Genomic DNA, 21,369 nt, shown 5'->3' on the forward strand with positions numbered 1-21,369 from the left:
GGACTTTGTGTTTTCACATTGTCCTCCCTCAGTTATACCCGTGTCCCATTTACTCTTCCTAGAAGGACACCAGTTCTACTAGATCCCAAAAACCCTGATTACCTCATTTTAACATGATAACCCCACCCTTCTTTAAGATTTATTTACTTTACTTGGAAGTCACAGTTACACAGAGAGAGAAGGAGAGGCAGAGAGAGAAAGAGAGGTCCTCCATCTGCTGGTTCAGACCCTAATTGGCCACAATGCCTGGAGCTGTGCTAACCCGAAGCCAAGAGCCAGGAGCTTCTTCCAAGTGTCCAAGTTGAGTGTAGGGGCCCAAGGATTTGTGCCATCTTCCACTGCTTTCCCAGGCCATAGCAGAGAGCTGGATCAGAAGTGGAGCAGCCAGGACACAAACCAAAACCCACATGGGATGCTGGCACTGCAGATGGTGGCTTCACCTGCTATGCCACAGCACCGGCCCCCCTTTAAAGACCCTGTCTCCCAATGCTATCACATTCTATTTGCTGGGTGTTATAATATCAGCATATCAATATTTGGATAGAACACAATTCAGCCTGTAAGTAAAGAGTAATAAAACAAGGAGGTCTTACTTGCTTCACCCTTGATTTATGTGATTTTGCTGGTGACCTGTGCTCAGTCCTACATGCTCCCTGCTTATTTTCTAGTGGTCATTATAGATTTGCACTTAAATCCTATTCCATGTCGCATTGTCACCTATTTAGTGGAAGAATTGTGTGCTAGTGTATACCAATAGAAGTCAGCACCACGCCTGGCACAGCACTGTTCAGTAAGTGCCACAGGTGAACTGTGTTGGAAATCTAGAGCATCCTTCCCAGGTGACCAGGTGCCCCAGGATGATAAGGAGAGTACCTGCCCCTACATCCTCTTCTTCCCTCCTATGACTGAGGACTGGTAGCCCTCAGCTGCCCCAGTGAAATCTCCTTCTGCCTGTGGTTGGTGTCCTCCACCCTGACCCCATGGGAGCCCTGGGCCTTGCTCACTCTCTTCTCTCTGCCTGTCTGGGGGGCCTGCTCTCTTGCTGCTCACTCCCTCACCTCTCAGGACACATAGTTGCCTCATCTCTGAGTGTTTGTGTAGAGACAGCTTTGCTGCCCTGAGCCTCTGCTCTCCTCCTCCTGTGCCCACACCTGACTGAGCATCTCATGAGCCAGCACATCGGGGCCCTCTTCAGCTGGGATCTGTTTTTATCCCCAGTCCATGTGTACACTGACTGGGAGTCCCCACCCGTCCCCCTACCTCTGGCCTCCAGTTCCACGGACTGCAAACAAGATCCATTTCCAGGAGCAGGACAAGGAGAACCAGAGTGTTGGTGGCTGGGAGGGGCAGCACAGCCAAGAACTCCACCCATCACCACTGACCACAGTGTGGGACTCGGATTCCAGGGGTCTTGGGCTCCTTCCCTTAGCTAGGGTGAGTGAGCTGGGGCTTCTTCCCTGCCCCTCCCTCCTGCTGAGACAGCCCCTGAGGGCAGATGCAATTCTAGGGGTGTCTGCAAGGGGAAGGGTGAGCCAAAGGATGGGAGCCCCAGGGATAGACCCTAAAATCTTTGGCTGCCTGAGGGCAGAGAGGTGAGGGCTTGGAAGGTGCATAGGAAACAGAGACACAGGTGGGGGCCCAGCTACCTTGCAGTGTAACATTTGGGAGGCTTGTTTCAGCCCCACTCCTCAAACCCCATCTTCAGGTTGCAACAGGAGAGGAAGACTGTTTGTGATGGGTCTCTCTGACGTGGTGATTCACCTCATGTCTGGTGGTTTGTGTCGTTCCATGTGGTCTAGTCAACCTGTTTATCCTCTCTCCAGTACCAGCTTCTGCTGACACTGACAGGAAGCAGGCAGATGGGGCCTTGTGGGTTGATGCAAGAACGCCCTTCTCCTGGAAGATGCCAAGGAGCTCAGCTTCCCAACCTCACATGGAGCTCCCCCTGCTCTATTTCCTGCTCTCTACTTTACACTAAACTACCCACAGTGCTTCTAGAATCTGAGGTCCCCCAGAAAGGATCAGGGTACATTGTGGGGAACTACAGGAAGGGAGTTTGGGACATAATTCTTCATGTGTGGGTGGACACTCTCAGGGCTTGGTCATATGGTGATCTCAGGTTGTCGCCAAAGTTGACTGTGGTTTGTATTGGCAGAGAGTCTTTGAGTCCTGGTAAGGCCAGAGTCAAAATTCATGAAGTGAATCTGTCAGAGAGGAGGGGGACAGTAAAGAACTGGAAAAGGAGTGATGGCGGGCTAGCATTGTGGTGTGACTGGATAAGCCGCGACCTGTGACACCAGCATCCTTTAGGAGCCCCGGTTCAGGAACCAGCGACTCAGCTTCCAAGCCAGCTTCCTGCTGGTTTGCCTGAGAAAGCAGCAGAAGATGGCACAAATGTATGGGCCCCTGCCACTCATGTAGGAGAACTGGACTGGGCTTTGGACTCCTGGCTTAGGCCAGCCCTGGCCATTGTTACCATTTGGGAGTAGGCCAGCAGGTGGAGGATCTCTTTCTATCTCTTTTTTTTTAACTTTTATTTAATGAATATAAATTTCCAAAGTACAGAATATGGATTACAATGGCTTCTCCCCATAACGTCCAGACTGACTTCCATAGTGGCTTGACCAGTTTGCATTCCCACCAACAGTGGGTTAGTGTCCCTTTTTCCCCACATCCTCGCCAGCATCTGTTGTTGGTAGATTTCTGTATGTGAGCCATTCTAACCGGGGTGAGGTGAAACCTCATTGTGCTTTTGATTTGCATTTCCCTGATTGCTAGTGACCTTGAACATTTTTTCATGTGCCTGTTGGCCATTTAGATTTCCTCTTTTGAAAAATGTCTATTGAGGTCTTTGGCCCATCTCTGAAGTGGGTTGTTGGTTTTGTTTTTGTGGAGTTTCTTGATCACTTTGTAGATTCTGGTTATTAACCCTTTATCTGTTGCATAGTTTGCAAATATTTTTTCCCATTCTGTCAGTTGTCTCTTCACTTTCCTGACTGTTTCTTTTGCAGTACAGAAACTTCTCAATTTGATGCAGGCCGGCGCCGCGGCTCACTAGGCTAATCCTCCGCCTAGCGGCGCCGGCACAACGGGTTCTAGTCCCGGTCGGGGCGCCGGATTCTGTCCCGGTTGCCCCTCTTCCAGGCCAGCCCTCTGCTGTGGCCAGGGAGTGCAGTGGAGGATGGCCCAGGTGCTTGGGCCCTGCACCCCATGGGAGACCAGGAAAAGCACCTGGCTCCTGGCTCCTGCCATCGGATCAGCGCGGTGCGCCGGCCGCAGCGCGCCGGCCGCGGCGGCCATTGGAGGGTGAACCAACGGCAAAGGAAGACCTTTCTCTCTGTCTCTCTCTCTCACTGTCCACTCTGCCTGTCAAAAAAAAAAAATTTGATGCAATCCCAATAGTTGATTTTGGCTTTGACTGCCTGTGCCTCCCAGGTCTTTTCCAGAAATTCTTTGCCTGTGCCAATATCTTGAAGGGTTTCTCCAATGTTCTCTAATAACTTGATGGTGTCAGGTCGTAGATTTAGGTCTTTAATCCATGTTGAGTGGATTTTTGTGTAAGGTGTAAGGTAGGGGTCTTGCTTCATGCTTCTGCACGTGGAAATCCAGTTTTCCCAGCACCGTTTATTGAATAGACTGTCCTTGCTCCAGGAATTGGTTTTAGATTCTTGATCAAATATAAGTTGGCTGTAGATGTTTGGGTTGATTTCTGGTGTTTCAATTCTGTTCCATTGGTCTATCCATCTGTTTCTGTACCAGTACCATGCTGTTTTGATTACAACTGCCCTGTAGTATGTCCTGAAATCTGGTATTGTGATGCGTCCAGCTTTGTTTTTGTTGTACAAGATCGCTTTAGCTATTCAAGGTCTCTTGTGCCTCCATATAAATTTCAGAACCATTTTGTCCAGATCTGAGAAGAAGGTCTTCGGTATCTTGATTGGTATTACATTGAATCTATAACTTGCTTTTGGGGGAATGGACATTTTGATGATGTTGATTCTTCCAATCCATGAGCATGGAAGATTTTTCCATTTCTTGGTATCCTCTTCTATTTCTTTCTTTAAGGTTTTGTAATTTTCATCATAGAGATCTTTAACGTCCTTGGTTAAGTTTATTCCAAGGTATTTGATTGTTTTTGTAGCTATTGTGAATGGGATTGATCTTAGAAGTTCTTCCTCAGCCATGGCATTGTCTGTGTATACAAAGGCTGTTGATTTTTGTGCATTGATTTTATACCCTGCTACTTTGCCAAACTCTTCTATGAGTTCCAATAGTCTCTTAGTAGAGTTCTTTGGGTCCCCTAAATAAAGAATCATATCCTCTGCAAAGAGGGATAGTTTGACTTCTTCCTTCCCAATTTGTATCCCTTTAATTTCTTTTTCTTGCCTAATAGCTCTGGCTAGAACTTCCAGAACTATATTGAATAGCAGTGGTGAGAGAGGGCATCCCTGTCTGGTCCCAGATCTCAGTGGAAATGCTTCCAACTTTTCCCCATTCAGTAGGATGTTCGCTGTGGGTTTTTCATAGATTGCTTTGATTGTATTGAAGAATGTTCCTTCCAAACCCAGTTTGCTTAGAGTTTTCATCATGAATGGGTGTTGTATTTTATCAAATGCTTTCTTGGCGTCTATTGAGATAATCATATGGTTTTTCTTCTGCAGTCTGTTAATGTGGTGTATCACATTGATTGTTTTGCGCACATTAAACCATCCCTGCATACCAGGGATAAATCCCACTTGGTCTGGCTGGATGATCTTTCTGATGTGTTGTTGCATTCTATTAGCCAGAATTTTATTGAGGATTTTTGCATCTATGTTCATCAGGGATATTGGTCTGTAGTTCTCTTTCAATGCTGCATCTTTTTCCAGCTTAGGAATTAAGGAGATGCTGGCTTCATAGAAAGAATTTGGGAGGATTCCCTCTTTTTCGATTGCTCTGAATAGTTTGAGAAGAATTGGAGTTAGTTCTTCTTTAAATGTCTGGTAGAATTCAGCAGTGAATCCATCTGGTCCTGGGCTTTTCTTTGTTGGGAGGGCCTTTATTACTGTTTCAATTTATGTCTCAGTTATGGGTCTGTTTAAGTTTTCTATGTCTTCCTGGTTCAATTTAGGTAGGTTGCATGTGTCCAGGAATCTATCCATTTCTGATAGGTTTCCCTGTTTGCTGGCATACAAGTCCTTGTAGTAATTTCTGATGATTCTTTTTATTTCTGTGGTGTCTGTTGTTACATTTCCTTTTTCATCTCTGATTTTATTGATTGGGGTCTTTTCTCTTCTTTTTGTAGTTAGTTGGGCCAATGGGGTGTCAATTTTGTTTATTTTTTCAAAAAACCAGCTCCTTGTTTGGCTGATTCTTTGTAATGTTTTTTTTGGATTCAATCCTGTTGATTTCTCCTCTGATTCTAATTATTTCTCTTCTCCTACTAGATTTGGGTCTGGTTTGCTGCAGATTTTCTAGATCCTTGAGGTGATATAAACTTTCCTCTTAACACTGTTTTTGCTGCATCCCATAAGTTTTGGTATGTTGTGCTGTTATCCTCATTTACTTCCAGAAAATTTTTGATTTCTCTTTTGATTTCTTCTATGACCCAGTGTTCATTCAAGAGCATGTTGTTCAGTCTCCATGTGTTTGCATATGCTCTAGGGATTCCTGAGTTGCTAATTTCCAACTTCATTCCTTTATGGTCTGAGAAGCTGCATCATATGATTCTAATTCTTTTGAATTTGCTGAGACTTGCTTTATGGCCTAGTATGTGGTCAATCCTAGAGAAGGTTCCATGTACTGCTGAGAAGAATGTAAATGCTTTCTGAGTAGGATGAAAAGTTCTGTAGATATCTGTTAGATCCATTTGGGCTATAGTGTCATTTAAATCTACTGTCTCCTTGTTGATCTTCTGTCCTGTTGATCTGTCTATTTCTGAGAATGGAGTATTGAAGTCCCCCAGTACTATTGTATTGGTGTCTAAGTTTCCCTTTAAGTCCCTTAACAAATAAACCGGTGCCCTTAATTAGGTGCATATACATTGATAATCGTTATATCTTCCTGTTGAATTGATCCCTTAATCATTATATAGTGCCCCTCTTTGTCTCTCTTAACAGTTTTTGTGTAAAAGTTTATGTTGTCCGATATTAAGATGGCTACTCCCGCTCTTTTTTCATTTCTGTTGGCATGGTATATCTTTTTCCAGCCTTTCACTTTCAGTCTGTTTGCATCTTTGTTGGAAAGATGTGTTTCTTGGAAGCAGCAAATAGATGGGTTTTGTTCATTAACCCAATCAGCCTGTCTGTGTCTTTTAACTGGAGAGTTGAGGACATTAATGTTCAATGTGACTATTGGTAAGTAGTAACTTTGTCCTGCCATTTCCCAAATATATTTTCTAATATATGGTTTGAACTTCCTGTGATCTTTTGCTGTGAGGTTTCCTTCCTTTACCTTCTTTCACATTGATTACCATGTTTCTGTGTTTCTGTGTGTAACACATCTTTAAGCATCTTTTGCAGGGCTGGAGAGTGGCAACAAATTCTTTCAATTTCTGTTTGCTATGAAAGGTCTTTATTTCACCTTCATTCACAAATGATAGCTTTGCAGGATATAATATTCTGGGCTGGCAGTTTTTCTCTCTTAATATCTGGGCTATATCTCCCCATTCCCTCCTAGCTTCTAGGGTTTCTGATGAGAAGTCAGCTGTGAGTCTGATTGGAGATCCTCTGAGAGTAATCTGACGTTTCTCTCTTGCACATTTTAGGATCTTTTCTTTATGTTTCACTGTGGAGAGTTTAATTACAACGTGTCGTGGTGAGGATCTCTTTTGGTCGTGTTTATTAGGGGTTCTGTGAGCTTCCTGTACTAGGATTTCTCTGTCCTTCTCCAAACCTGGGAAATTTTCTGCTAGTATCTCACTAAAAAGGCCTTCTAATCCTTTCTCCCTCTCCATGCCTTCAGGAACTCCTAGAACCCGAATGTTGGGTTTTTTAATAGTATCCTGCAGATTCCTGACAATATGTTTTAGATTTCTAATTTCCTCTTCTTTTCTTTGGTCTGACTGTATCCTTTCCTGTTCTCTGTCTTCTAAGTCCGATATTCTCTCTTCTGCTTCACCCATTCTGTTTGTAAGGCTCTCTATTGTGGTTTTCATTTGATCAATTGAATTCTTCACTTCATTATGATTTCTCGTCACTATCACAGTTTCCTGTTGTACTAGTTGTTTCATTTCATTTTGATTCCTCCTTAATATTTCATTTTCACGAGAGAGATTTTCTATCTTGTCCATTAAGGATTTCTGTAGTTCAAGAATTTGTTTTTGAGAACTTCTTAATGTTCTTATCAATTTTTTGAGATCTGCTTCTTGCATTTCTTCTATCTCATCATCTTCATAATCTTGAATTGGGGTGTCTTTTTCATTTGGGGGCATCATGGTGACTTCCTTGTTTCTATTATCTCTGTTTTTGCGTTTGTTATTTGGCATATTGGAGATATTTGGTTTCTTCACTGTGGTGCTTTTTCTTGTTATACTATGACTCTAGATTAAGTGGACTGTCTGTTTTTGATGGAGCCTTAGAGGCTTGAGATGGGTGTGGCCTGAGAGCTCTGTTTAGTGTGCCAAAGGTGACACTCCTAGGTTAGGCATGGTAGATCTCTCTCTCTCTCTCTTTCCTTTTTTGATTCAAAAGGGAAGTAATTCTGCACAGCTGAACAAAGTTGGAGATAGTTAGCAGGCAAATGATATACCCACAGGAGCCAGAGATCTGAAGCTCTTTCCCAAGGACCACACAGGGAGTCTGTTCTGCCCTCAGAGTGGGCTCAAATTCTCCTTCAGTCTCCCACTGGGTTGCCAAAGTTATGGAATTGTAGCGTCTCTGAAGTGTACTCACATGAATTCTGTGAGTTCTCTCCCCCACCGTCTCTTTTTTCACAGTCTCAGTTCAGTATCACCACAAATTTACTAGGTCCTAATCTCCTGTTAATTCGCCCTGCCCAGAGTCAGGTTTTTCTGCTAGGCTCAGGGCCGGTGCAGACCTGAGGTCGCTCTGCTTATGACGTATGTCCAAGATGGCACCTGCTCTTTGTCTTGCTCGCCCTTGAGAGGTGAGCGGAGAGAGAGAAACCCATGTCCGTACCAGTCAACTTTTTTTTCTCTCTCTCTCTCTTTCTTCCAGTTAGCCTGGTGAACTTTTCCCCCTCAGGGGTCGTTCCCTCTAGTCTCCTCTTTCTGCTTGCCTGCCGGTGTCTCGGGCTATTGAGGTTCGGCTCACGTCGCGTTCCAGCACTGGTGTGTTGAGTCTGCCGCTGGTGTCCCGAACTGTGGGCTCCCACGCTCTCCACGCAGGTCCACTGTGCATCACGCGTTCCGGAAGAGTTTCTTCTGCTGTTTCCTCCCCTACTCTTCCTTGAACCTGCAGTATCTCCACTTTTATTAAACTGTCTCTCCCCGGACTATCAGTGTGCTCCCTTCCTATTCCGCCATCTTGCCTCCTCCCTCTTTCTATCTCTTTCTCTCTCTCTCTTTCAAATAAGTAAATCTTCAACAAGCAAAAAGAAGTGAGTGGAAACCAACAGGAGAGTGCAGATGTAATGGAGTGTGCTGTCTTTGTGAGGATCTCAGCAATGAGACTATAGCCATCAACATCAAAAAGTTGTAGGAGAATGTCCTAGGAGGAGACAAAATGATAAGCCTCAAAGTTTCTATGCAGGAAGAAAAAATGTAGACTGCCTAACAGCAGGTCAGAATCCAAAGTGGGGCCAGTGCTGTGGCTCACTTTTAATCTCTACCTGCGGTGCCAGCATCCCATATGGGTGCCGGTTCTAGTCCCGGCTTCTCCTCTTGAGGTCCAGCTCTCTGCTGTGGCCCAGGAGGGCAGTGGAGGTTGGCCCAAGCACTTCTGCCCCTGCACCCGCAAGGGAGACCTGGAAGATGCACCTGACTCCTGGCTTTGGTTGAGTGCAGTTTGGCCATAGCAGTCATTGGGGAGTGAATCAATGGAAGGAAGACCTTTCTCTCTGTCTGTCTCTCTCTCTCTCACCGTCTATAATTCTACCTATCAAAAAAAAAATCCAAAGGATTCCTTTGCTTTGAGAACACAGTCATTATTCAGCGTATGGTGATAAACTACACGGCATTAATATCTTGTGCTACATTATGTTACCATGCAAGACTGGACCATCATGAACATCAGCAAAATCAGCTATTTGTTAGTGAACTGGTACAACCAAATAATTTAAGTGATCACATTGAAACAAGCTCTCGTCATGACCTCACTGAACAACTCAAATCCTGAATACCATTTCAGCACTTTCAAATCTACCCCAAAGCAATATGGAAATGAAAATGTGGGCCTTTTATGTCATCCTAGAGTGACTGATATACTTAGTCTTCTAGGACCTATCACATAAGTGTCACCTGCTTTAATTTGAAGAATAGATAAGGAAGTGTATAGGGCAGATCTGATGCAGGGCTTCAAACTCTCATCTCCAGCCCTGCCTTAATGACCCGACAGCCTAGACATGACCTGAGCAAAATTCTCATTTTTCAGTAGCCACAGAGCTGAGATTCTGAAAACCAAACCCAGAGTCTCATCTCAGGAATGGCTAAGTTACAATGCAAACTGAATTGCAAACTTCGCAGGCTGTCTTCTGATAAACTGAGGCATTCACTGGGAGTATGTGGAATGCCAAAAGTGAGAAAGAGACACATGGCAGATCCCATTACAGGGAAAAGCTAACCCAAATGAGCCAAATCTTAGCCAGTGGAAGCTGCTCATCCACCGGTAATAAGGAAGTCTTTCCTTTGGTGTTTGTGCTTTCTTTGGTTTCTTTCATTACTATTTGGTGATTGTCATCGTAGAAGCCTTTTACATATTGATGAAAATATACCAAGTTATTTAATTTTTTGAGCTATTTTGAATGGAATTACTCTTACAAGTTCTTTCTCAGCAAGATCACTCTTGATAGATTAAAATGCTGCTGATTTTTGTTCTTTTTAAGATTTATTTTCTATGTATTTGAAATTCAGTCATATGGCAGCAAGACAGTGAGAGAAATAGAGAGAGAGAGAGAGAGAGAGAGAGAGAGAGAGATGCCTTCCATCCACTAGTTCACTCCCCAAAAACTACAATGGCTAGTACTAGAGCAGACCAAACCCAAGAACCAAGAGTCATGCTCTTCTAAAGGGGCTCCAATTTGGGTACAAAGTTCCCACTAAGTACAAAGAATACAAAAGCCTTACTTGGACCATCCTCTGCTGCTTTCCCAGGTGCACAAGCAGGGAGCTGAATGGGGAGTGGAGCAGGAAGGACTTGAACGGGTATACAGATGGGACACCTATATTTGGGTCTTGACAGAAATGGTCATTTGGGGCGTGTGGGGTTTCTGAGGAAGGGCTGTGTCAGACACATCAAATCACAGAACCATAAATCTCAGGAAGGAGCACGTGCACACACCGGAGGCTTGGGGGAGCGGGGACTTTGAGGGTCACCTGCTGCTTCACCAAGTGCAGTTTCTGACGTGACCTTGGCTTACAATGCTCGTGTTGCACGTGTTTCAAAGCCAGGGCTTTGTGAGAACAGACAAACCCATATTTAGTGAAGTCAAATAGAACAGAGACAAGAAGACACCTATCGAATGGGTATCTAGTTTATTTTATTAGCAGACCTGGATAACATTGTATGACAACTAAGCACAAAGGAACAAGTAAGGAAACAGGGCATGCAGAGGGGTGATGGGAAAACAGGAGGAGCTGGATGGAGCGAGCATCCATCACACCAAAGATTAGGAGTCAAGGTTTACCTCAGCAGAAATCAGTGATGTGCACAGGTGCTCAGATGCTAGGCTGCACTCCACTTTTTTCCATACAACGTTCAAATCAATATGGACTTCTTCCAGATGGGAAATGAGGAACACTAAGGAAAGTGTTGTAGGGCCCAGGAACCTTACGGTGAGGGCAGAGGAGACAGGATGGGAGAGTGGCAATCTTGTCACACTTGTCACTGCAGTTCCTGGTAAGAGGCTGCTCATCTGCCTAGTGGCAGCACTGCTTCTGGCAGCCACACTTCTGCTGGCAGCAGCCCTTCCCACCGCCACAGCCACAGGAGCGACGGCAACAGGTGCGGCGGTAGCAGCACACCACGGGGGAGCAGCATCCACAGCAGTTGCCACAGCAGTTGCCACAGCAGTTGCCACAGCAGTTGCCACCACAGCCACCACAGCCACCACAGCTACCACAACTACCACAGCCGCCACAACTACCACAGCCGCCACAGCCACCACAGCCATCACAGCCTCCACAGCCACAGCACCCCATGGTGTCAGCAGAGAGGACTCAGTGCAGTGAGGAGAGAGGACTCGGGAGAGGTCAGGGAGGTCTGATGTCCCTGCTCCGGGGGAGGCCCTTATATACCAGCTCTCGGGACAGCGGAGGAAGCCTCATGACCCCTTCCTTCCTGGTTGCTCTCTTACTGTTGTGCAGTCGTGACTCTCACGATGTCTAATTTGCTTTCTCTTCAGATGCCTTTATCTTCACCACTTGCAGCTGTTTCTGTTTCCTAATACTCCATCTTGCGTAAGCTAGGAGAGTCTCAAAGATTTAGAGAGATGTCCTGGGTGCCAGGGACATGTGAGGTTGTGAGTGGTGTTTGTCAGCTGCTTCCTTCTTGCCACAGTGCCCACAAAGCAGACACATGAGTGAGAGCTTGGGGAGAATCAAAAATCTCCTCCGGGGATCCATGAGGCATGGCTACTGTGAAGTTTAAGGCACAGTCCTTGACTCAAAGAGCTAAAAAGAAAGTAACACTGGGTCCTGGTGGTGTGAAAAAGGTACCTGATAGAGAAATCCCTGCGCAGCCAGGCGCCGTAGTGTAGTAGGCTAAGCCTCTGCCTGTGAAACCAGGATCCCTTTTATGGGTGCCGGTTCCTGTCCAGGCTCCTCCTCTTCCAATCTGGCTCTCTGCTATAGTCTGGGAAAGCAGTAGAAGATGGCCCACTTGCTTGGGTGCCTGCACTTACGTGAGATACCCAGAAGAAGTTCCTGGCTCCTGGCTTCAGATAAGCCCAGCTTTAGCCTAGCGGCAATATGGGGAGTGAACCAGCAGAGAGAAGACTTTACTCTCTTTCTATCCCTCTCTAACTGTAACTCTGCTCGCTCAAATGTCATTGCCCAGGCCAGGTGCCATAATCCCATTCCAACATCATTGAAGGTTCTCTCCTCCCTTCAGAGAATGGTACCTCCTTCTTTGATGACCTGTTCTTTCCACTGGGATCTCAAAAGCAGAGATCTTTCATTTAAGTTTTTTTTTTTTTTTTTTTTTGCCAGAGTGTCTTGGCTTTCCATGCCTGAAATACTCTCATGGGCTTTTCAGCCAGATCCGCATGCCTTAAGGGCTGATTCTGAGGCCAGAGTGCTCTTTAGGACATCTGCCATTCTAGGAGTCTGCTGTGTATCTCGCTTCCCATGTTGGATCCTTCTCTCCCTTTTTGATTCTATCAGTTAGTATTTCCAGACACTAGTCTTGTTTATGTGATCCCTTTGGCTCTTAGTCCTATTATTATGATCAGTTGTGAACAGAAATTGATCACTTGGACTAATGAGATGGCATTGGTACATGCCACCTTGATGGGATTGAATTGGAATGCCCTGGTAGGTTTCTAACTCTGCCGTTTGGGGCAAGTCAGCTTGAGCATCTCCCGAATTGCATATCTCTTCCCTCTCTTATTCCCACTCTTATATTTAACAGCGATCACTTTTCAATTAAGTTTCAACACTTAAGAATAACTGTGTATTGATTACAGTATTCAACCAAATGTATTAAGTAGAGATTTCAACAGTTTATTGCAAGACTATTTTAAAAAAAACAATAGTGAATAATTGGAATCAACCAAATAGTGTTTCATCGACTGATGCCCAACAGGTGAGGTGCAGAAAAAGTGCCGCGATACACTCAGAGAGTTCTTCTCAGTGTTCTCCTGTTGTATACCAAGACCCCAACCATCAGAGTGAATTCCCATCAACCCTATGGTAGCTTTGTGTGGTGAGATTTAATGTGGAAAATGCTCAGGAGAAGAGAGAGGTAGATTCTAAAGGAAAGCCAGGAACCAAGGGGAGACACAGCCACAACATGGGTACAGCAGGAGCCTGTTTATGCCATCTGACCCAGAACAGATCTTCAGGCAGATTCTCCTGGGTCCCAGGATATATTTTGGCCTAGGGTTCAGCACCTACGCACACATGGGGGCTGGGCTCTCATCACACCTCACCAAGAGGGTTTATGAGAGCCGTCAGGAAATACCACACACACTGGATGACTTTGGTCAGAGGTACTAATTTACCCAGCATTCTGGGCCTGGAATTCCAAAGTGAAGGGGTCAGCAGTTTCACATCCTGAGGCTCACTCCTGCGCTGACGGATTTATGTTTTCACATTGTCCTCCCTCAGTTATACCCGTGTCCCATTTACTCTTCCTAGAAGGACACCAGTTCTATTAGATCCCAAACAACCCTGATTACCTCATTTTAACATGATAACCCCACCCTTCTTTAAGATTTATTTACTTTACTTGGAAGTCACAGTTACACAGAGAGAGAAGGAGAGGCAGAGAGAGAAAGAGAGGTCCTCCATCTGCTGGTTCAGTCCATCATTGGCTGCAGTGCCTGGAGCTGTGCTATTCTGAAACCAAGAGCCAGGAGCTTCTTCCAAGTGTCCAAGTTGAGTGTAGGGGCCCAAGGACTTGGGCCATCTTCCACTGCTTTCCCAGGCCATAGCAGAGAGCTGGATCAGAAGTGGAGCAGTCAGGACTCAAACCAGCATCCAATTGGATGCTGGCACTGCAGGTGGCGGCTTCACCTGCTATGCCACAGTGCCGGCACCCTTTAAAGACCCTGTCTCCCAATGCTCTCACATTCTGAATTGCTGGGTGTTATAATATCAGCATATCAATATTTGGATAGAACACAATTCAGCCTAAGAGTAAAGAGTAATAAAACAAAGAGGTCTTACTTGCTTCACCCTTCATTTATGTGATTTTGCTGGAGACCTGTGCTCAGTCCTACATGCTCCCTGCTTATTTTTTTGTGGTCATTATAGATTTGCACTTAAATCCTATTCCATGTCGCATTGTCACCTATTTAGTGGAAGAATTGTGTGCTAGTGTATGCCAATAGAACTCAGCACCACGCCTGGCACAGCAGTGTTCAGTAATTGCCACAGGTGAACTGTGTTGGAAAAGTGGGGCATCCCTCCCAGGTGACCAGCTTCCCCAGGATGATAAGGAGAGCACCTGCCCCTATTTCCTCTTCTTCCCTCCTGTGACTGAGGACTGGTAGCCCTCAGCTGCCCCAGTGAAATCTCCTTCTGCCTGTGGTTGGTGTCCTCCACCCTGACCCCATGGGAGCCCTGGGTCTTGCTCACTCTCTTCTCTCTGCCTGTCTGGGGGGCCTGCTCTCTTGCTGCTGGCTACCTCACCTCTCAGGATGCATAGTTGCCTCATCTCTGAGTGTTTGTGTAGAGACAGCTTTGCTGCCCTGAGCCTCTGCTCTCCTCCTCCTGTGCCCACACCTGACTGAGCATCTCATGAGCCAGCACATCGGGGCCCTCTTCAGCTGGGATCTGTTTTTATCCCCAGTCCATGTGTACACTGACTGGGAGTCCCCACCCGTCCCCCACCTGTGGCCTCCAGTTCCACGGACTGCAAACAAGATCCATTTCCTGGAGCAGGACAAGGAGAACCAGAGTGTTGGTGGCTGGGAGGGGCAGCACAGCCAAGAACTCCACCCATCACCACTGACCACAGTGTGGACTCGGATTCCAGGGGTCTTGGGCTCCTTCCCTTAGCTAGGGTGAGTGAGCTGGGGCTTCTCCCCTGTCCCTCCCTCCTGCTGAGACAGCCCCTGAGGGCAGATGCAGTCCAGGGGTTTCTGCAAGGGCAAGGGTGAGCCAGAGGATGGGAGCCCCAGGGAAGACCCTAAAATCTTTGGCTGCCTGAGGGCAGAGAGGTGAGGGCTTGGAAGGTGCATAGGAAACAGAGACACAGGTGGGGGCCCAGCTACCTTGCAGTGTAACATTTGGGAGGCTTGTTTCAGCCCCACTCCTCAAACCCCATCTTCAGGTTCAACAGGAGAGGAAGACTGTTTGTGATGGGTCTCTCTGACGTGGTGATTCACCTCATGTCTGGTGGTTTGTGTCGTTCCATGTGGTCTAGTCAACCTGTTTATCCTCTCTCCAGTACCAGCTTCTGCTGACACTGACAGGAAGCAGGCAGATGGGGCCTTGTGGGTTGATGCAAGAACGCCCTTCTCCTGGAAGATGCCAAGGAGCTCAGCTTCCCAACCTCACAGGAAGCTCCCCCGCTCTATTTCCTGCTCTCTACTTTACACTAAACTACCCACAGTGCTTCCAGAATCTGAGGTCCCCCAGAAAGGATCAGGGTACATTGTGGGGAACTAGCAGGAAGGGAGTTTGGGACATAATTCTTCATGTGTGGGTGGACATTCTCAGGGCTTGGTCATATGGTGATCTCACGTTGTCGCCAAAGTTGACTGTGGTTTGTATTGGCAGAGAGTCTATGAGTCCTGCTAAGGCCAGAGTCAAAATTCATGAAGTGAATCTGTCAGAGAGGAGGGGGATGGTAGAGAACTGGAAAAGGCGTGATGGCAGGCTAGCATTGTGGTGTGACTGGATAAGCCACGACCTGTGACACCAGCATCCTTTAGGAGCCCCGGTTCAGGAACCAGCGACTCAGCTTCCAAGCCAGCTTCCTGCTGGTTTGCCTGAGAAAGCAGCAGAAGATGGCTCAAATGTGTGGGCCCCTGCCACTCATGTAGGAGAATTGAACTGGGCTTTGGACTCCTGGCTTAGGCCAGCCCTGGCCATTGCTACCATTTGGGAGTAGGCCAGCAGGTGGAGGATCTCTTTCTATCTCTTTCTCTCTCTTTCTCTCTCTCTCTCTTTCAAATAAGTAAATCTTCAACAAACAAAAAGATGTGAGTGTAAACCAACAGGAGAGTGCAGATGTAATGGAGTGCGCTGTCTTTGTGAGGATCTCAGCAATGAGACTATAGCCATCAAGATCAATAAGTTGTAGGAGAATGCCCTAGGAGGAGACAAAATGATAAGCTTCAAAGTTACTATGTCAGAAGAAAAAAATGTAGACTGCCTAACAACAGGTCAGAATCCAAAGGGGGGCCAGTGCTGTGTCTCACTTTTAATCTCTACCTGCGGTGCCAGCATCCCATATGGGTGCCGGTTCTAGTCCCGGCTTCTCCTCTTGAGGTCCAGCTCTCTGCTGTGGCCCAGGAGGGCAGTGGAGGTTGGCCCAAGCACTTCTGCCCCTGCACCCGCAAGGCAGACCAGGAAGATGCACCTGTCAACTGAGGTTGAGTGCAGTTTGGCCGTAGCAGTCATTTGGGGAGTGAATCAATGGAAGGAAGACCTTTCTCTCTCTCTCTCTCTCTCTCTCTCTCTCTCTCTCTCTCACCGTCTATAATTCTACCTGTCAAAAAAAAAAAAGAAGAAGAAGAATCCAAAGGATTCCGTTGCTACTAAGAACACAGTCATTATTCAGTGTATGGTGATAAAATACATGGCATTAATATCTTGTGCTAGTTCTGGCCTCAGAATCAGCCCTTAAGGCATGCGGATCCGGTTGAAATGCCCATGAGAGTATTTCAGGCATGGAAAGCCAAGACACTCTGGAGAACAAAAAAACCTAAATGAAAGATCTCTGCGAGTGAGATCCCAGTGGAAAGAATGGGTCATCAAAGAAGGAGGTAACTTTCTCTGAAGGGAGGAGAGAACTTCCACTTTGACCATGGCCTTGTCTAAAAATGATCAGAGTCAGTGAACTCACGGGGCTTCCATAGCCTTGGCAGCTCATGACAAGAGCCTAGGGTGATTACTGATGCCATAAACAAGAGTGTCAATTTGTTAAGTCAACAACAGGAGTCACTGTGCACTTATTCCTCATGTAGGATCTTTGTCCTTAGTGTGCTGTACATTGAGATCTAATGCTATAACTAGTACTCAAACAGTATTTTTCACTTTATGTTTCTGTGTGGGAGGAAACTGTTAAAATCTTTACTTAATGTATGCTAAACTGATCTTCTGTATATAAAGAGAATCGAAAATGAATCTTGATATGAATGGAAGGAGAGAGGGAGTGGATAAGGGGAGGGATGCGGGTTGGAGGGACGTTAAGGGAGGAAAGCCATTGTAATCAATATTCTGTACTTTGGAAATTTATATTCATTAAATAAAAGTTAAAAAAATAAAAAAAAAATCTTGTGCTAGATTATGTTACCATGGAAGACTGGACCATCATGAACATCAGCAAAATCAGCTATTGGTTACTGAACAGGTATAACCAAATAATTTAAGTGATCACATTGAAACAAGCTCTCGTCATGACCTCACTGAACAACTCAAATCCTGAATACCACTTCAGCACTTTCAAATCTACCCCAAAGCAATATGGAAATGAAAAATTGGGCCTATTATGTCTTCCTAGAGCAATTGATATACTTAGTCTTCTAGGACCTATCACATAAGTGTCACATGCTTTAATTTGAAGAATAGATAAGGAAGTGTATAGGGCAGATCTGATGCAGGGTTTCAAACTCTCATCTCCAGCACTGTCTCAATGACCCGACAGCCTAGACATGACCTGAGCAAAATTCTCATTTTTCAGTAGCCACAGAGCTGAGATTCTGAAAACCAAAACCAAACTTCACAGGCTGTCTTCTGATAAACTGAGGCATTCACTGGGAGTATGTGGAATGCCAAAAGTGAGAAAGAGACACATGGCAGATCCCATTACAGGGAAAAGCTAACACAAATGTGCCAAATCCTAGCCAGCGGAAGCTGCTCATCTCCCTGTAATAAGGAAGTCTTTCCTTTGGGGTTTGTGCTTTCTTTGATTTCTTTCATTACTATTTAGTGATTGTCATTGTAGAAGTGTTTTACATATTGGTGAAAATATACCAAGTTATTTAATTTTTTGAGCTATTTTGAATGGAATTACTCTTACAAGTTCTTTCTCAGCAAGATCACTCTTGATAGATTAAAATGCTGCTGATTTTTGTTCTTTTTAAGATTTATTTTTATGTATTTGAAAGTCAGCGGTATGGTGGCAAGATAGTGGGAGAAATAGAGAGAAAGAGGCAGAGAGAGAGAGAGACAGAGAGAGCCATGTCTTCCATCCACTAGTTCACTCCCCAAAAAGCTGCAATGGCTAGGACTCAGGCAGGCCAAACTCAAGAACCAAGAGTCAGGCTCTTCTAAAGGGGCTCCCATTTGGGTACAAAGGTCCCACTTTGTACAAAGAATACAAAAGCCTTACTTGGGCCATCTTCTGCTGCTTCCCCAGGCACATTAGCAGACAGCTGGATCAGAACGGAGCAGCTGGGACTTGAACCACTGCCCATATGGGATGCCAGTGTCACAGATGGCCACTTATCCCATTATGTCCAATTGTCGGCCCCTAATTTTGTGTGTGTGTTGATTTTGTATTCTACAGCTTTGCTGATTTCTCTTGTTATTTGTAGTAACGTCTTGGTGAATCTTTGGGTACCCTGAAAACAGGAATAATTTGACTTCCTTCTTTCCTACTTATATCGCCTTTATTTTTTTCTCTTGCCTTTTATCTCTGGCTAACTCTTCTAGCTATATAATGAACAAGAGTGTCAACAATGGTCATATCTTAGAGGAAATTCTTCCACCTTTCCCCCATTCATTATGGTATTCACTGTAGGTTGTCATATCTAACTTTTATTGTGTTGAAGTATATTCCTTCAATATTTGCTCAAGGTGTTTATTATGAGAGGATGGTGTATTTTTCAAATGTTTTTCTATGTCTATCAAGATGATTATATGGTTTCTATTCTTCATTCTTCAGGTGAGATGTTTTATATTTATTTACTTATTTCAATTATTTATGTATTTATTTATATGACAGATAGAGTTAGACAGTGAGAGAGTACAGAGAGAAAGGTCTTCCTTCCTTTGGTTCACTGCCCAAATGGCAGCTACTGCTGGTTCTGTGCAGATTCGAAGCCAGGACCAGGACCTTCTTCCAGGTCTCTGACAAGTGTGCTGGGGCCCAAGCACTTGGGCCATCCTCCACTGCCCTCCTGGGCCACAGCAGAGAGCTGACCTGGAAGAGGAGCAACCGGGACTAGAACCCAGCACCCATATAGCATGCCGGTACTGCAGGCAGAGGACTAACCTAGTGAGACATGGTGCTGGCCCCTACATTTATTAATTTGATGTGTTGAACCACCAATACATTCCTGCTATAAATTCCACTTGGTGAGAGTTAATGACAGTTTTGATATGTGGTTGTGTTTGATTTGTAGATAACTCCAATAAACATTGTTGAGAAAACTGGATTCCTTTTTTTTGAATATATTTATTACTTATTTGAAAAAAAAGAGTTACACAGAGAGATGTAGAGACAGAGGGAGAGGGAGAGATGGATAGGTAAAGTGTGTGTGTGTGTGTGAGAGAGAGAGAGAGAGAGAGGGAGAGAAGAGAGATCTTCCATCTACTGTTCACTCTCCAGATGAATCCAACGTGCCATGTGAAAGCCAGGAAACTGGAACTTCTTGTTCTCCCACGTGGGTTCAGGGGCCCAAGCACATGGACCATCCTCTGCTGCTTTCCCAGGTGCGCTATCAGGGAGCTATGGGGAGTGGAGGAGGAAGGACTTGAGCGGGTATACAGATGGGACACCTATATTTGGGTCTTGACAGAAATGGTCATTTGGGGCGTGTGGGGTTTCTGAGGAAGGCCTGTGTCAGACACATCAAATCACAGAACCATAAATCTCAGGGAGGAGCACGCGCACACACCGAGGCTTGGGGGAGTGGGGACTTTGGAGGCCACCTGCTGCTTCCCCAAGTGCAGTTTCTGACGTGACCTTGGCTTACAATGCTCGTGTTGCACGTGTTTCAAAGCCAGGGCTTTGTCAGAACAGACAAACCCATATTTAGTGAAGTCAAATAGAACAGAGACAAGAAGACACCTATCGAATGGGTATCTAGTTTATTTTATTAGCAGACCTGGATAACATTGTATGACAACTAAGCACAAAGGAACAAGTAAGGAAACAGGGCATGCAGAGGGGTGATGGGAAAACAGGAGGAGCTGGATGGAGTGAGCATCCATCACACCAAAGATTAGGAGTCAAGGTTTACCTCAGCAGAAATCAGTGATGTGCACAGGTGCTCAGATGCTAGGCTGCACTCCACTTTTTTCCATACAACGTTCCAATCAACGTGGACGTCTTCCAGATGGGAAACGTGGAACCTAAGGAAAGTGTTGTAGGGCCCAGGAACCTTACGGTGAGGGCAGAGGAGACAGGATGGGAGAGTGGCAATCTTGTCACACTTGTCACTGCAGTTCCTGGTAAGAGGCTGCTCATCTGCCTAGTGGCAGCACTGCTTCTGGCAGCCACACTTCTGCTGGCAGCAGCCCTTCCCACCGCCACAGCCACAGGAGCGACGGCAACAGGTGCGGCGGTAGCAGCACACCACGGGGGAGCAGCATCCACAGCAGTTGCCACAGCAGTTGCCACAGCAGCCACCAGAGCCACCACGGCCACCACAACCACCACAACTACCACAGCCACCACAGCCACCAGAGCCACCACAGCTACCACAACTACCACAGCCGCCACAACTACCACAGCCGCCACAGCCACCACAGCCACCACAGCCTCCACAGCCACAGCACCCCATGGTGTCAGCAGAGAGGACTCAGTGCAGTGAGGAGAGAGGACTTGGGAGAGGTCAGGGAGGTCTGATGTCCCTGCTCCGGGGGAGGCCCTTATATACCAGCTCTGGGGACAGCGGAGGAAGCCTCATGACCCCTTCCTTCCTGGTTGCTCTCTTACTGTTGTGCAGTCGTGACTCTCATGATGTCTAATTTGCTTTCTCTTCAGATGCCTTTATCTTCACCACTTGCAGCTCTTTCTATTTCCTAATACTCCCATCTTGCGTAAGCTAGGAGAGTCTCAAAGATTTAGAGAGGTGCCCTGGGTGCCAGGGACATGTGAGGTTGTCAGTGGTGTTTGTCAGCTGCTTCCTTCTTGCCACAGTGCCCACAAAGCAGACACATGAGTGAGAGCTTGGGGAGAAACAAAGCACTCCTCCGGGGATCCATGAGGCATGGCTACTGTGAAGTTTAAGGCACAGTCCTTAACTCAAAGAGCTAAAAAGAAAGTAACACTGGGTCCTGGTGGTGTGAAAAAGGTAACTGATAGAGAAATCCCTGTGCAGGCAGGCACCGTAGTGTAGTAGGCTAAGCCTCTGCCTGTAAAACCAGGATCCCTTTTATGGGTGCCGGTTCCTGTCCAGGCTCCTCCTCTTCCAATCGGCTCTCTGCTATAG

This window comes from Oryctolagus cuniculus, chromosome 3 (assembly GCF_051225735.1).
Source record: "Oryctolagus cuniculus isolate XC-2025 breed Fujian yellow rabbit chromosome 3, ASM5122573v1, whole genome shotgun sequence".
Lineage (NCBI taxonomy): Eukaryota > Metazoa > Chordata > Mammalia > Lagomorpha > Leporidae > Oryctolagus > Oryctolagus cuniculus.